The sequence below is a fragment of the Sinocyclocheilus grahami genome, unplaced genomic scaffold (genome assembly GCF_001515645.1).
Source record: "Sinocyclocheilus grahami isolate Dianchi unplaced genomic scaffold, SAMN03320097.WGS_v1.1 scaffold236.1, whole genome shotgun sequence".
Taxonomy (NCBI): Eukaryota; Metazoa; Chordata; class Actinopteri; order Cypriniformes; family Cyprinidae; genus Sinocyclocheilus; species Sinocyclocheilus grahami.
The window spans coordinates 1,325,707-1,331,086 of record NW_015505415.1 but is presented as its reverse complement, the minus strand read 5'-3'; the positions used below and the strand labels follow the sequence as shown (position 1 = coordinate 1,331,086).

Sequence of the window (5,380 nt, the reverse complement as noted above, 5' to 3'; positions counted from 1 at the left end):
TTAAAGGTGACATATCATGAAAATCTGACTTTTCCAGGTTGTAAGTGCTATAATCAGGTCTCCGGTGCATCTAACTACCAAGGAAACGTGAAAAAGATTAAACCCGTAAGGGACGCCTTTTTCTGCAAGCATCTGAGAAAACCAGCGCGTCTGATTTCGCTCTCTTGGTGACGAGGCAAAAGGATCTCATTATAATATCACCGCCCCTTAATCTGTAAGTTTCCACCCACGGCGCAGTTATCATGTTTTCACAAGCGACAACGGTGTATCAGCTCTAAAGCCATGGTGAAAGTTTGAGGAAAACACACTAACTGTTCTGTGTTTGGCTGCACAGACGAGCACAGAACACTGTTTAGAGTCCCAGCCTCAGAGGAGACGACAGAGCAGAGCATTTATTGATTTATTTACTGTATATTGCTGCTGCCACACAGATCTAAAATAAACATGCGATTTATTTCCCAGCTGTTTACCTTCACAGACATAACCCACTGTTTTTGTAACTCATGTGTGTTTGTAACGTAAACTTGTGTGAATGAGAGCTTAGTTTAGTGCTCGCATGCTGTGACAGCCGCTTTCTGTGCGTGTGCTTCAGATGTGTGCGCTCAGAAAACCCTATATCAGAAGTTTAAACTCATATGGTTTAAAACGCATGATTTCAGCGCGATAAACATGATAATCAGAACCAAAACAGATGTTTTTAGCAGGTGCGAGCTGTAAAGGCACAGCTCTATACAGGAAAAGGGGGAGGGGAGCAGCAGCTCATTTGCATTTAAAGAGACAGGCACGAAAACAGCGTGTTTCTGCTTCCACTCAAAATAGGCATTTTCAGAATGATGTAATAAATGATCTGTGGAGTATTTTGAGCTGAAACTTCACAGACACATTTTGGGGACACCAGAGACTTATATTACATATTGTAAAAAGGGGCATAATATGTCTCCTTTAAGCACATGTTTTTGTGCCAAATAAAAAAACGCATCCATCTCAACAGAGCGCATCCGTTTTTTTCAAGCACATTTTAAGATTTTATGTGCATCTTGGCGTTTCCATCCAGCGGTTTAAAATCTGCTACTCATCAGCACTGAGAGAGTTCTGCTCAGAGTCTCGATTCCAAAAGTACAGTTATACTGCGATCGTGTCGTGTCAGAATTACTGTAACCGAGTGTCTGATTAGTAAACGCTGCTCATGTCTTTGTTGAACTCATAATTACAAAGTTAGGAACTCAAGCTGCCCTCATGTAAAAAAATAAAATGGTGAAGGTTCGTTTATACTTCATTTATGAAGTATTTTGCTCCTAATCGACTACAAAGCTGCACATGCATTCATACTGGTGTTAAAACATATATATATATATATAACTCAATTAATTTCAGAGTTGAAGGACATGAGCAGCAAGCAGAATCTCTTGTGGTAATTTTGACACGAGCTGAACGCGGCGCTATTTAACACTAATGTGAGGAATATAATCTCTTCTTTCATAAAAGCTATTGACTGTTATATTTACATCAAAATAAACCCATTACTCCACACATTCGGTCACATAATACTCAATAATATATAGAAGCGCACCATATAGAAGCCACTGTGAATAGACCAAAGCCTTGCTTGTATCTTGTGGGTGATTGTGGCGGTATTGTAATTTTTTTATTAATTAACAGTATTTGTATAAAGCCAATGCATTGTATATTTTTCGTGCTGTATATTTAATGTTCCTATGAGCTGTTTGTAATTAAACACCTGCAATGACTCACATTTACTGGTATTTTATTCAATATTTACGTTCTTAAACAGCCTCAGCCAATATTTTATGAATACTGATCTTTGTAATAAATCAACATTTATCACAATAAATGTCATGTGAGCAATTAAACCAGGATTTATTCTAATTAACAAACAGGTTAAAGTTGCATTTTGTTGGATGTGATTTCTGAGGAACGTTCATGACTAAGAAATTCTACGACAAAGTATTATTAAAATAACGTTCATGGAACGATCTTATAGCTTCATTAATGTTTAATATACGGTCTCAATGTTCTGAGATCATTCACAAAATGTTCTTATGTTATTTGCACTTGAAAGTTCTAAGAAACATTTAAATAACGCTCTTAGAACATAAAAAAATTAACTTTTAAATAATGTTATATTCTGGGAAAAAATACAATTAGCAGAATGTTGTAAGAAACGTTTTTGTAACCTTTAAATAATGTTTTAATCATGACAAGAAAACTGGACATTTCAGTGTTTTAGAAACATAAAACAACGTTCCTACAATGTTCTTATAACCTACATTTTTCTTACCAATCTGATTCCAGAACAATCTGTAGAACGCTACTGGATTTGTGGCCGTTCATAAAGCATGTTTTAAACACATATTCTGAGTTCAAGCTCAAGCGAATGTGACGTGAGTGAATCTCTCACCCTTCTGTGTTTTCATGAGACTCGCTCAGTCGCTGCGTTCGTTCTTCATTCTAGAATGAGTGTGGCTCTTCTCAGAGCCTAATACATACGGGTAAGGCACTGATCATGAGACTCTGGGAACTTTGACCACGAGCTCCATGGGGTTGATGATTTTATTACTGAAGGCCTGTCGAATGATCTCCACTGCGTCCTGATGGGTCATGGCCTGCAGAGAGACGCCGTCCACCGACACCAGCTCAAAACCAGCCTGAGACACACAGAGCAGATCCACTGACTCACACTGAACCACACACACACACACACTCAGTTCGACAGAGCTTCGTCTGTTACCTGCAGAGCGTCACTAGCAGATGCAGCTCCTCCTGGGAAAATCCTCTCGATCTTCACCATGGGCTGCACACGGGACTCTGATCCTCCGGACACATTGATCCCTGATCACACACACACACACACTCTCTCACACGCACACACACACACTCTCACACGTGTGAGTGTGTGTGTGTGTGTCTGTGTGTTTCAGAATCTTTATTTATCATGCACTTTTTTGATTAACAACTTTGCAGATTGTTTTAATTTAAGGATAGCTACATTATAAACTGCAAAAGAGATATTTTTTAAAAACCCATATGAGCTGCTCTTTAAACAACACAAAAACAGTCAAAATATTGTCTGATCACAGTATTAAAATATCAGTTATCGACTTCATATTTAATCTGAGATTATGGTAAACTCATAATCACAACCTTCCAAGTATTGACCAAATCAAAATGATGACCTGAGAATCACAAAATAAACCAAACCATGAGATTTATGAACCATTAGACCCCTAACAGCCTAAACAGTTATTTATACTTACTGTCTGCTGCGGATGATTCCATTGGTTTTGTTTCTCACACTGAAACTACAGCCTCAAACACCCATATCTAACAGAACAATTAGCATAAAACAAACATTAACCAATCAGGAGAGAGGACAGAATGACACTGTGACCTGCCAAATGGTTTTCCTCCAGTAACCGCTGAATTAAAGATTTATAAATATGTCAATGATATTCTCACAGTCTGTGAGAACTACAATAAAACATGAGCATGTGTTTGATAATAAATCATATTGTTTTGTATGCCTGCACTAATCTGAGAATGCAGAAGCATTAGCAATAAAATAAAGCAGGCAGTCCTGATCTTTTCTGTCAGCCGAACCACTTTGAGCTACAATATTTTCCTGAAGTCTAATTAATATTTTAGTAATTTTAACAACACGTTCACATGTTCAGTGTTCTCTGATGTCAGTTATGGGTCACATGACATGCAGGTAAACAAATAAAAATTGTTTTTATTTATATATTAGCTTTTTCCCAGTTTGGGAAGGCCTAAAATAAGCAAACAAACTCAATATGCATTCACAAATAATAACGACACACGTTTGATCGATTATAGTGTGTGTTTTATTGCTGTATTTTATAGGTTTCTGTGTGTGAATGTAGAGCATCAAACATCGAGACTGATCCTTCATCTGAGTTTAGAGTCAGTCTGTCATCAACTACACACACATACATGCATATATAATGGATAATCAGAGTATTCTGCTGTTTTCAAGATTCATATTAACTTTAGAATAAAACACATTCAAGCTGAAGGGGTTTTCAGGAAGCGTGTGATATTTTAGGCTTTTTTAATGTCAGTGTTTATCTGTTCTACTGCCTGAATCACGTCAGACTTCTTGACTTTGTCTCCGAACTCCATCTCTCTGTGTTCCAGCAGGACTCCCTGTGCAAAATAAATACATACAGGGAGGTGGTTTTAATCAAGATTTGCATTTTTGGGAGGGTCTTTTTATTGAAAGGATTAAATTATTAAATTTGCAAGAATGAAGAAAGAAGAACAGTGAGAGAATAAAGTGAATTGCAAAAAAATGTATATTCTGAAAACGGCTAAATGTTCTCGTCACTTTCAGTCTGCATTCTCAATTCAAAATTTTGAAATTTGACATGAAAATTTTAGTAGCCTAAATCGAAATTTCAAAACTTTGTGTCATTGTGGGACAGTTTGGCTATTTCTGATTATTGTGGAGGAACTCAATGTCTCTTGTGGTTGCAGCGCTGGAATCAGACAGAAGATTTAAAGGCACAATATGTAAGAGTTTTTTATTAAAATATCCAAAAACCACTAGAACAGTGTTATATATTTTGCTGACTTGTGTACTTACACTATCCCAAATGTTTCGAAGAATGTTTAAATCATAAATCATTAGCTCATCCATGAACATGATTTCTGCCCGAGTCCCGTCGGATTGCGTCGGCTGTGGAGATGAAGACCACAACTCCCATGATTCCACACTCAGTCACGACATCATCAAACTACGCCTTTGTCTCTTTGTTTATTTTGAATACGCGCCCTCTAGCGGCGAAAATTACATGTTGTGCCTTTAATCCAGATCATTTTAATCACTGTGTGGACTGCAGGTCAGATGCGTGACCTTACTGCCACGTGTGATCGTTCCCATCTTCACACACCTGTTGTCCTGGTCCGATGACATAAAGCGCCCCCAGAACGAAGCCTTCGCCCCGCACGTTTCCCCAGAATCCACTCTGATACGCCCTCCATCCGCTCATCCAGACGCCGGCCCGCAGGATCCCTGAGACGCCCATCCAGCGCTCCTGCGGCCCGTAGAACGCTCTCTGATCACACCACACAACAGCTTCAGTGCGAGAGACGTGATGGATGTGTGTGCTGCTGAGTGTGTGTGTGTGTGTTTATACGTGACAGACCTGCTGATCGAGGAAGATCTCTCCATTAAAGTAGGCTCTGAAGTCGTGAATCTCTGAGGCGATGTTCTCTTTGACCACAGCGAACAGAGCGACTCCACGCTCGTCTAACAGAGGCTTCAGAGAGGAGAGATCAGACGCCTCCTGACACAAAACACACTCATCTCAGCTAAAATACACATCTATTAAATACTGTG

At 38.8% G+C, this 5,380-nt stretch overlaps 1 pseudogene; it reads right to left on the bottom strand.

Moving 5' to 3' along the window:
- Positions 1–3,840: 3,840 nt before the first annotated feature.
- The window catches only part of LOC107597752 (redox-regulatory protein FAM213A-like), a 5,438-nt pseudogene continuing 3,898 nt past the window's right edge, over positions 3,841–5,380 (bottom strand).